Below are 11724 nucleotides of genomic sequence, written 5' to 3'. Positions count from 1 at the left end.
AAAAGGAACAGTTGAGCTGGGTTAGAAACACAGGGCGAAGCAGCACTTCTGCAATCTTCGTTATTCAGACCCATAGATATCTAGTTCACTATTAATACTCAAACTTGATACCTCTGCTTGTTACTGCGTAGCTGTTCCAAGTTGTTTCGGGCACAAGAGTTGAAGAACAACAGCTCTGTAACGACGGACTTGTCTTTGATGGCAGTTTTTTTTGCATACAAAAGCCAGGTTTCTTAACACGCCGATAAAAAGCCAAGAGTTTCACTGCCATACCCTCGATTATCTTCACCTTCTCACTGGGATTCTTTAGCCACGTTTCACCTAAGGAATAGTTCACTAATATATATATATCCACTCTTCCACATTTATTTGTTCTCCACTCTATAAAAAGGCTTACCCACAAACTCTAATACCATATTAAATTATAAGCAAACACAAGTATGAAGGAAAATACTGGAACGCTCGGACTTAGCTATCAACAACATAATTATGATGGACTCAAAGATTAACAACAATCCAGTAGCAGATTTTCAACTAACCTAAACCAAATTAAGAAAACACCCAAACTAAGTCAACAAGTTAAATTACATCATTAACAGCAACCAGACACAAATTCATAAATAAAATTATAACTTTCAATAAAACTACTATCTCCATTAAGTGTGAAAAGGATAAAACATAACACAGCATTTTATATATTTAAAATAACATTGATGTCAACTGATTTCCTAAGCCACGATCACGCGTTCTTTGAATCGAAGTATCTTCGTGAAAGACCACGTTTTACTCAAAGACCTCATCACATTCAAGATTAAAAGTCTAAATCTACTCAATCCATTCTATGGTGACAGTAGACAAATGTAAACGATTCCCAGATTTAAAATCCATTCTACCATTACTAAGAAATAATGCTTATAATGCCAAAGAGGCATTGTCTGATTTTCACCTCGGCTCCAGAATGCCTGATGAAGGATCAGCAGCTACAGAATGGATATCGGAACGTGTCGTAGAAGAAGTTGCCGTACTGCTTGATGTTTTGTCTGAATCAATAAATTTACCACGTTTAACATGGTGAGGATCGCTCGCGATATCCAGATCTACGAAAGCAGGCTTTGTGGGCGAAGGAAGATGCTCGGTTTCACTTGTCAGCATCGCCACCACCCGGAACATTGAAGGCCGCAAAGCAGGAGCTGCTTGCGTGCACAGAAGACCAATTTTAATTACTTTAATCCCTTCCTCCGACGAATAACCGGCCTCCAATGTGGGATCCATAATTTCTAAAGCTCTATCTGCTGTATATAGTCTCCATGTCTGTTTGGTCATATCAACAAAAACATAAAAACTTTAGTTAGCAAGGGATGTGATACTATAAGGAATTGAGAAAATTAAGATGACATCGACATAAACATACGCCTTCTATGAGAAACTCCATGTCTTCATCAGAACTCTGATTCTTTCGTCCGCTGATAATCTCAAGTAGAAGCACTCCAAAACTGAACACATCTGCTTTCTCTGTCAACTGTCCGCGTAAGGCGTACTCAGGGGCCATGTAACCTCTGCACAGTTTCATACGCAATCAAATCTCCATAACATAGCTACCTCAAAACAATATTATCCATATTCAGATATATGAGTTCTAATTGATTCATGTACGTCTGTAACTTATTGAAACAATTAGTTGGGAATCCTAGGAGAAAATCCTTACAAGGTTCCTGCAACTCGAGTGCTGACGTGGCTCTGATCTTCTCCAATGAATCTGGCTAACCCAAAGTCTGCTATTTTGGGTCTGTGTTTATCATCTAACAAAATATTGCTGGCTTTAATATCTCTGTGGATAACCCGAATATGAGATTCTTCATGAAGATAGGCCAGACCTCGTGCAGTTCCAACTATTATTTCATATCTCTGTTTCCAGTCAAGTAAATGTCGTTTTGTTGTATCTGCAATGCATCACAGACCATAAATATATTAGCTGAAACTACATATAAAATAAAGGAATCCAAGAAGCATGCAGGGATTAAGAACGAGTAGAAACCGAATAGAAATCTGTCGAGGCTACTGTTTTGGAGGTATTCGTAAACTAGCAGCCTTTCTGAGCCTTCGACTGAGCAACCAAGCAATTTCACTAGATTCCTGTGTTGAACACCACTGATAAGATTCGCTTCATTCAGAAATTCAGCATCTGCATGCCTTGTACCCATATAGAGCCGTTTTACTGCAATCACTCTGCCATCAGGCAGAATCCCCTGCAGATCGACAAACTTCAATTTTTTTTTTTCTCCAATTTTACTAGGTGCTGCTATTTCCGAATATCTAATTTATTTAATTGTAAGAGATATTAAACTCTCACCTTATACACGGATCCAAAACCTCCATCTCCAAGTTTGTTCTCTAGATTGAAATTGGAGGTGGCCTCTCTCAGAATTTCGTACCTGTAAATGAGCTCCGGATTCGCTATGCTCGACCTTAAGCCAGAATCTGCTTCCCCACCTGCAAAAGCAATTACAAGGTGTCTATTTATCTTGCACACAACGTAATCAGAAGCACCTTAGGTCCTTAACAGTGAGTAAGTTAGCTGCAAGTTCAGGACCTCCGGTTCGATAAATCTCTTGCCGACGTTTTTGACGATAGCAAATATTCCACATCCAAATGCCTATGAGTGCAATTAATACAACCGTGGCAGCTACTACGCCCAGAATTATCCTAAGAACATTAGCTTTTTTGCCTTCTGCAAAATTTGCACAACAATTCTAATTTAATTGGCTATGTTTTATTTCACCAAAACAAAATCCTGAAAACAATACCATATTCTTTAACATGGCAAACAATGTAAGAACATACCAGAAGATATTGGAGGACTTTCTCCTGTCGGCGGAGAGAGAACGGAAGTGTTGAAAAATTCATAGACCTCGTAACGCAAATAGCAGTTCTTAGTTGCGAATTGTGCCCCAACAACTCCACTATGGCATCGGAATATATATGACAAGACGTCAGTTTGGCATGATCCACACCTTGTTTGGAACATATCTCTCCAACACTACGCCACACTATATATATTCTGCGAAAAATTACCAGGCGCAGCAGCTGAATCTACAGCGAAAAGTTTGGGAGCCTCCGTAGCTCGAGCGGTAACATTTGAGAGCAGGGCCTTAACAGTATTTGTGAACTGCTGTGGCTGACTGCTATTGTCAGTGTTGCAGAGAACATTATATAGCAAACTCTTCCTACTCTCAATGTCGTTGTAAAAGTTATGATTGTCGTACCGCAAGAAGCAGCCGTCTAGTTGAATGAATCCAGAAGTGTTGTGGCATCCCTGAAAAAGATTTGTTTTAGCCGTGGATGCGCACTGTTTGCAATCGGAAGAATCTAAATCTGCCCTGCACTGGACAAGCCCGTAAACGGTACTATTGCTGGTTCCCCCCTGAGAAACAATACTAGAGGTATTGAATCCGCTGGCATAAACATTTTTCACCAGTGAATCCAAAACCTTGTTCAGATTAAGCTGAAACGCGCTACCGTTTGTATATGTATAATTGCCGCTATTTCCACAACCGCTCCAAACGGTAGAGATCTCCGGATCAGCTGTTGCGAAGCGTGTACGTGTACATAAATAGAGAGTAATTAAAATGCTTCTCAGTACTTGTTTCATCGCCATCGCCATACTCACCTTCTTCGTGCCCCACCCCGGTCTGACCAGACGAAGGTGCTCCTATAATCAAATGCCCTAGTAAAATTCAAATTGTATATCCATTTTACTAAACCCTCGTCGACTCTGCACACGGGCTTCCGATCAAGGGGTTTTCTACCAGCAGAAGACAGAAGGAGTAGGATATTGTAACTGACATAAAAAATTAGATGCGCGACAAACTTGCCTGGAAGTAGACATAAACACTGAAATAAATTTTCAGAAGTGAAGGACATCTGTCGTCTTCCCACTGCGTACGTTTGTGTCTCCATTCAGCAGAGAGCGACTCGCCGTGACCCGCTACCGACTCGTCACATGGTGGTCGCGTTGGTAGATGTGGCAATCAGGTCTTCGAAAATGTAAATTTCCCTTTCATCAATTTATTAGTTGCAGGAAATGCATTCCCATTTACTAGGTGATATTCCTCCTGTACCTAGCTCTTTAATATTTGTGTAATATATCTATATTCCTCATGTACATTGCTCTTTGGAGCAACTGTAATTTATGCTAAATCACCATGGGTATTCTTTTCTGGATGTGCTTGTTTTGCTTATTTTCTTTTACTTTAGTTTCGTGTTGTCCCGATTCGCAAATTGAGAAAAGTAACTTCCCTCTAGTCTTAAGCGGAGCTCTGCGCTGATTGGTTAAAAAACTCTATTTGCTTGGATAATGAACGTTGATTTAGGTGTTTTCTTTCTTTTCTTTTTTTTACACTAGGACAATCGGTAACTGGTGAGAGTTATCCTGGGCAGGCCCAGGATCAAATCCAACTAGCTGCCACTATAAACCTAGGCTAGGTGCAGCAACCTGCAAGCCACACATAGCAAGAACTTATGCCTCAACAAGCTAGGCTAGGTGCAGCAACCTGCAAGCCACACATAGCAAGAACTTATGCCTCAACAAGAGCCGAGACGTCCACTCTGGGGTCGCCTACTCTTCGAGCCAAGACACAACAGGCCATGTACTCAACGAGATTTGAACCTCCGTCTTGTGGGTTTCACCCAACGAAACTTACCGTTAAACCCCCTATCACTGTACAATTTAGGTGTTTTCTTTTCATAGGGGAGATTTCAAACACTTTGGGGACATTCATAAAGCCTTGAAACAATAGTCGTTCTAGTGGAGATTCTTATTGTCTGTCTACGAAGGGTAGAGACTCAGAAATTTAATGTTCATAATTTTAGTTTATGAGAGACTTGAAAATGGTGAATGTTTTAGTTAAAAATCACATTGTTAAAATGGTAAAACGTTAATGAATTATATTGAATCTTCCAGACTCATTTCGTTTGAACGTTTCAAATACCAATACACAAAAGAACTTTGAACCATGTTGATATGTTTGCATAAGACAGTCATTTGTGAACAAGACGTCCTCTTAGAAATGAATATATCACCTTAACATAATGAGGAAGGATAAGAGTCTTGTTTATCGTTTGCAATGAATTCGTTAAGCAATTCACTAATATATATGACTTACCGTGGTTTTTTACATGGGTAAGATAATATTATAAGAACAATTGATTGAATTTTTTGTACTTGTTACATGACTAGTTGAAAAGAAAAATACACCAAAGGGAACCCGTAGTTTGAACTCAAAAAAAATATACAAAAGGGTACCATGGAATTGAAGCACTCTTTATTAGAATTCATTTGAAATTACAAATTCAAATTAAGCAGTCTCTATGAGAGAACTCAAAGTTGTGTGGAAGACCATACGAGAGTGAAGAGGAGTCTGGTTAAAATGATTTATTAGAAATACTATAAAAAAGAAAAATTGTGAGAAGAAGCTCAAGGGCATATTTAAACTTGATCATTAGATTTCAAATTGTTTTTTTTATATAAAAATTGGCTAGTGGAGAGTGGTTTGGTGAAAAACAAATATTTTTTAAGTGGTAAATATCTAGGCATAGTATCTTTCTCATTTTGAACATGTGAACTTTTAGAAAGAAACACATGCTCTTAACCATTAGGCTCACTCATGTTGTAGCTAGTAGCTACATAATACATAATACATAACAAGGGCTACATATTACCTAGTACCTGTGACTTAATTTAACTATAGTTTAATTAATCTAGTGCTTGCAACTTAACTAGTACCTTCTCTAATCTACATTAAAGTTGAAAAAAAAGTAAGATTTTTCATTGATATTTTTGGAAATCAAGAAATAATTAGCTTAGTGCATTTGAATGTGTATAAGCTACTTAGTGGAGACTTTCCATAAGAGGGAAAGGAAAAATTGGTGTTAAAATATAAATACTAAAAGTTTCCATAAGTGAAGTACCGCAACTAAACAATGAAATTTTGATACTTGAAAATAAAGTGGAATCATTAATGAAAAAGTTAAAAGAGTCATGACACATAGAAGTTTTAGCGGAGAATTGTGCGGAATCATTAATGAAAAAGTTAAAAGAGTCATGACACATAGAAGTTTTAGCGGAGAATTGTGCACAACAAAGTAGAGATTGTTAATGAATCACCCATTGTTTTCCTAGTAATGCTACTCCATTTCACATTTAAAGTGGTAGTTAGTCAATAATTATTGCATATGGAGAAGAGTGTAGTTGTGAAGTACATGTGCATGTCCTTGAAGAGAATGTTGGTTATCCAAATAACCATATAATTTCCTATATATGCACTTTGAGTGAGATTGTAACCGAGTTCTTATCTTTGGAGAAGCTCAATCCATAAATGTCATGCACTTTGAGTGGGATTGTAACCCAGTTCTTATTTTTGGAGAAGCTCAATCGATTAAGGTCAAGCAACCTAAAGATGTTTTTTCACTCAAAGTGGAAGATGTTTTGTAAAAGAAGAAATTGCTTTCGAAAAGTTTCTAAAATTACACTTTATAATGATGAAGTTTAGTGACATAATGTTATTCAAAGTTTATACTTCCAATAATATTACAAATGATGGACGGAAGGAAATTAACTAAATGTAGGGGATAATGGATTTGGCTTTTCCTAAAGTGACTACCACATGAGAGATTGATGGGATTTGTGGCAATCATTGTCCCAACAATGTTCTTAATTAATTAATTGATGTATTTTATTAGCTATTCATGGAATGCGTAGTTGCAATTTTTGGAGTAAGACTAATTGTATAAAGCAAGGAAAAAAAATAAATACATTTTCCTTAATCTTCTATCCTCAATAATGGGCCGTCTTTATTTTTTTAATTTGTAATATACATTTTTAACTTTAAACATAAAAAAACATTAGTCTAAAGGATATTCTAAACACCAATAAGCACCCAATTTTATATAAATTTCTAATTAAGTGCAAACAGTTGATTAAGAAAAGGTACCATCTTTTATGACCACTAAAATTCATTACTAAATTAACTATTAACCCATGTTCATGAATTTTACCCTAGAAAGAACATTTTTTAGGAGAAATTTTATGGGATTTTCCTTTAATATTATAATTCACTCACTTCTAAGATTTATCATTATGAAAGTGATTTAGATAATCATTGACAATGAAAAATTTTAATTTTTATGCTACTTTGTACTGGTGAAAGTGATTTCGATAATCATTCATAATGATAGTTCTTCAAATTGTGTCACTTAAAAATTAGAATTTATGATAGTATGATTTTTTTTAAATATGTTTTGGATTCCAATTATTTTTAAACAAGCTCTTAGGTATGTTCACATTGTGTAGCTCACTTTATGGTTTAAAATACATATTTGATATTACAATTATTATTTACGATTGGAATGTTATGGTGTAAGATATTGATCATTCTAAATAAAAACTTAGTGACATCCATCTTATAATCTTACACATGATGAATTTAATGGTATACATTTGAAAAGTTCAAATATCCATGCATACATAAAGAATGTTAGCCATCACCACAATTTTAGTTGGTATGGGTTAGATTATTTGGGACAGCATTAAGATGCTCTAAATTCATAGAGAAAATATATGTTAGATAAGGATATGAATATTTTGAAGAAGATCATAATTGTAGATGACATTTTTAGTGGTGATTCTAAACTTTCCTTTTAGTGGGGTTTCACTTTTTAATGTTTGTATGAACCTTGACATCCCCAAAATCTTTAAGAGAATGATTTATGCAGATGTTGTAAGCTACTAAGTTTAGTATCTTGTTGTAGCGGCTACAACCACCGTCCAAAATTTTGCCTTAGCTTCATTTTGGAGCATCCCTACCAACCTTTCACAGCAACATGTCTTGTCTAGTTAAGTACACAAGCTTCAATGATTTTCTTAAAGAATGACAGCTTGTCCATCAAAGCTTGTTGCATCCCTTTCATAGGCTGTTTCACTGGACTTAGTCCAGTTGCGGGCTGAGCAGCTCCCTCAAGAAATTGCGCAATTCTGGAGGGAAACAAGCCTTCCTTCTAGAAATTGTGTAATTCTGTTTGGAAACTTGCTGGGCTCTAGAATTGCGCATATCTGCCTGTCACTGTTCATTGAGAAAAATGCAATTCCTTCCAGTAGGGCCGCTCAGCCTAGAAATTGCATAATGCTGGGCAGAAATCAGCTGCTCTACCAAGAAATTTCACAATCCCTGTGGGCAGCCAGCTCAGTTCCCTCCCAGAAATGCACATTTTTTTCCTCCTATCTAATCAGATTGTTGCATGTGTAGTTGAGTTGATTGGTTCCCTCCTAGACCAAGAAAAACTGATTTGCATGCATGGACTGCTCCTCCCAAGGCAACATGCAAATGCATCCCTTGTTTCATGGATCTACTTTTAGCAATTGGAGGTTACATTCAACGATAATTTCAGAAATCTCCTACCAAGTGTCACTTTCCCTATATTTGTGGCATGCACTTCGTAACCTCAATTTTATCGAAACTCATCAATCAGATGTTGCAAATCTCATTCCTCACATTGGTCTTGCAACTTTGACATCCCACATTGCATCTAGGAGTCGTTGGCACATTCAACTCAATTGCTTTGGGGTAAGCCCACTTTCCATGTCTTGTGCTGCGTTTCTAGCACTTTTTGTGTTTCGCTTCATATAAATGATGTATGCCTAATTTTAGTGAGAAGTTGCTATTGTTTTGATACATACAAGCTTGTACTAGCATCGTTTCAGTTTTCATTAACATCTCACTATTTTCGCATGCATGACACTATTTTCCACGGACGGTCGTCGTTGTGGTGACTCACTTCACACACATTCATGCTTTCCCATTTTCTAAATCCTTCACTTGCTATTTGTATGAATGATCATTCACTCTTGTTTGCACTCATCTCATCATTCCTTCACACTTCTCATGTTTTCATTCACTCGCCAGTCACACTAGGCTGCCTTGGCCCGGACCGTGCCTTTCTCGGCTAGAACTACACATTTGTGGAAGCAAAGGCTCTACCTTCCCCCAAAAAATTATGCAAGTCTAGCCAGACACTAACATCCAGGCTTGCATTGCACAATTCTTGGACGTAGTGTCATGTTGGCCCCAGAAACTACGCAATGTAGTTTGTTGGTTACATGTCACTGCTAACTGAAATTGCGCATTATGTAGTTTCAGTAGTCAGTAGGCCAGGCTAGACTATGCATTGCGTAGTTCCAGTAGTCAGTCAGCCTCCTGGCATCTGAAACTATGCCTGGCATAGTTTTGGTAGTCAGTCTCCCGACCTCCTGGTGGATATTGCGCAACCTTCATGATCAGTCACACAGGTATGTTGCCAGTCATTTCTCAAGTTCGTTTTGGTTTTCGACTGACATATTTCTTGCCATGAGTGTTTCCATGTCTCCAAGTATCACAGGTGTTCATCTACCTCTCAGCAGCACAGGTACAATGGTTTCCAGGAGGGCAGAGTGGAAGACACCATTCAGAGCACACTTCGGGATGCAGTCGATCAAGTGTCTATGGACTTGCCTACCCACGAAGACATCAAGTTGTTCGTAGACAAGGACATCAAGATATCACAGTAGAAGCATCACAACAAGAAGCACCATCAACAACAGTTGAAAACAGCATACTGGATGCAATGAATGCAAGACGAAGGTTGTTAACAACATAAAGGCGAAACAAAGTTGCGAGCTCAGGTAGATCCATTTGTGATAAAAGAAACTTTGGAGACTCGGGCTATGAGGTGATAGCGCAACATGAAGATCACACAAAGAAAGAGAAGGAGTTGTATGTGCTGAAGCAGCAACTCAAGGAAGAACAAGAGCTTTATAGATGAGAGAATGAGTTGCAACAAGAACAGGTACAATAGCGGGCGCAACATGCACTCACGGATGAAACTGTGCCCATACAAGTTATAGATCCATCCTAGCAGCTAGCACAGAGCAGACATGGTGAGTAGTGTTGTTGATCGCATGCAAGGGAATTTAGCAACATGCATATCATTGTGTGCATGCAAGTGATCTAACCCATTTGGAACAGTCACGGAGGAAAAGATAAGAAGAAAGTTTGACTGGAGCTGAACATTCAGTTGACAGTTGATGTGCATGACCACCAACACAAACCAGAAGATCAACATAGACACTATGCATTAGCGTGTTGTCAGTTCAGCCGCACCCAAGAAGAACATGTGCATGTTAGTAGACGAGTTGGATGGAGGAGCCACACCAATGCCCTGGGATGCAACGGAGGCAAGATTTTGCTTCAGCAAGATGTTACCATGGAGTGCATACACACCATCATGGACAAACAAGCTTGGCATCAGCTCACCATCTTCACCATCATAATCATGTCAAAGAGTTGGTCTCATCACAATGGACCAAGTTTCAATGATGTCTTGCATGGCTTGCTCAAGCCATTTTGTCTCACATGGGCACATGTGCATTGTAATGTAACGTCTTGTCAAGTGGAAGTTCAAGTGTTGATAGTTGGATGTAACAGTCATAGAGTACATGAAGAGTCATGAGGGTACAAGAATTATCACAAAGGGGAATGTCAAGGGTCACCCCACCCTTGTCTATAAATAGAACCTCGTAACTCATTGTAAAGGCTTTTGATTAGCCAAGTTGTTGGCATTATGACACAGGTTTGGCACTATGGCATAGGTGTTGTCCTTGATGGCAACTCACTCAGATGGCAGATCACAGTTCAAGCTCTCAGAATGGAAGAAAAATACATATACGCAAGTTCCTCATAACCAGGTCGTGTATACACGTGGTATTGATGATCAAAAGTCGCGTATGCATATACACGCACATTCATGCACTGAAAAGTGCGTACATGTGGGAAAGCTTATTTTTGTGTCCATGGTATTTGGACCTATGGTTTTGGACCTTGGTATTGCGTCCGAAGTATTGAACCTAGGTATTGGGTCCCTAGTATTGGTTCTCTATGGTTTTGGACCGCGGTTTGGGTAAGGCCTAAGACTATAAAAAGGAGGAGATCATTTGGCAAAGGCATTGACCAAAGGATTGAATATCTTAAGAAGAGCAAGATCTGGAATACTAGTGATTGGTTTATGGTGCGTAGCTGAATCTGAATCAAGGAGGAACCTGAGCACAAGAAGATGGATAAGTTCTATTGATGGGTCAAAACTCAAGTCTTGAATAGTAGTATCTTTGTGTGATTTTGATCTGTTATATTTGGCGCATGAATTGATCTATAAATATGATAATCTAGGTATAATTGATGTCTGAATATTTGAAAGAGTGAATTATCTTTTATAGATCTATACGCAGGTTCGACATATCATAGGCGCATATACACGCTGGTTCAGTAAGTCAAAACAACGTATACGCTAGTTGGCCTTAATACTTCAGCGTATGCATGCAGGTTTCTGCATATTGAAGTAGCGCACATCTCTTGAAATATGTTTTAGCTACTTCTGTTTATTGCTGCAATGTTTTGGGTTCAGAATTGGTGTCTGGTTACTGTTTTCTGGGTACAACATTCAAAGAATTGACTATTTGATTCAGTTTTGTTTGGTGCAAAGGAGATTGGTTGATACAGATATACTTGATGTTTGATTGATGTTATTCATGGATCCAGTCTGAAAATTGATGAAACGTGGTCCCTGGAAGAAAATAGAAGGTTGTAGCATTTTGTAGGTCAACACCTACGTTCTAGTACCTCAGCTAGTACAAGAGCTAAG

The 11724-nt window shown here is 38.2% G+C and overlaps 1 pseudogene across 1 annotated transcript; it reads right to left on the bottom strand.

The window, feature by feature from the left end:
* Positions 1-916: 916 nt before the first annotated feature.
* LOC149237203 (cysteine-rich receptor-like protein kinase 2) lies at positions 917-3692 on the bottom strand (annotated as a pseudogene). Its single transcript, XR_016245239.1, has 7 exons — positions 2842-3692; positions 2591-2728; positions 2351-2490; positions 2036-2246; positions 1706-1940; positions 1412-1556; positions 917-1311 (listed from the first exon to the last, which is right to left on the bottom strand). The product of XR_016245239.1 is annotated as a cysteine-rich receptor-like protein kinase 2 (transcript).
* Between the last annotated feature and the right edge of the window lie 8032 nt (positions 3693-11724).

Source organism: Pinus tabuliformis, chromosome 8, assembly GCF_031772625.1.
Source record: "Pinus tabuliformis cultivar Carrire ecotype Pingquan chromosome 8, CPIR1, whole genome shotgun sequence".
NCBI classification, from domain to species: Eukaryota; Viridiplantae; Streptophyta; class Pinopsida; order Pinales; family Pinaceae; genus Pinus; species Pinus tabuliformis.
The sequence above is the reverse complement of the archived record's forward strand: the minus strand, read 5'-3'. Positions and strand labels throughout refer to the sequence as shown.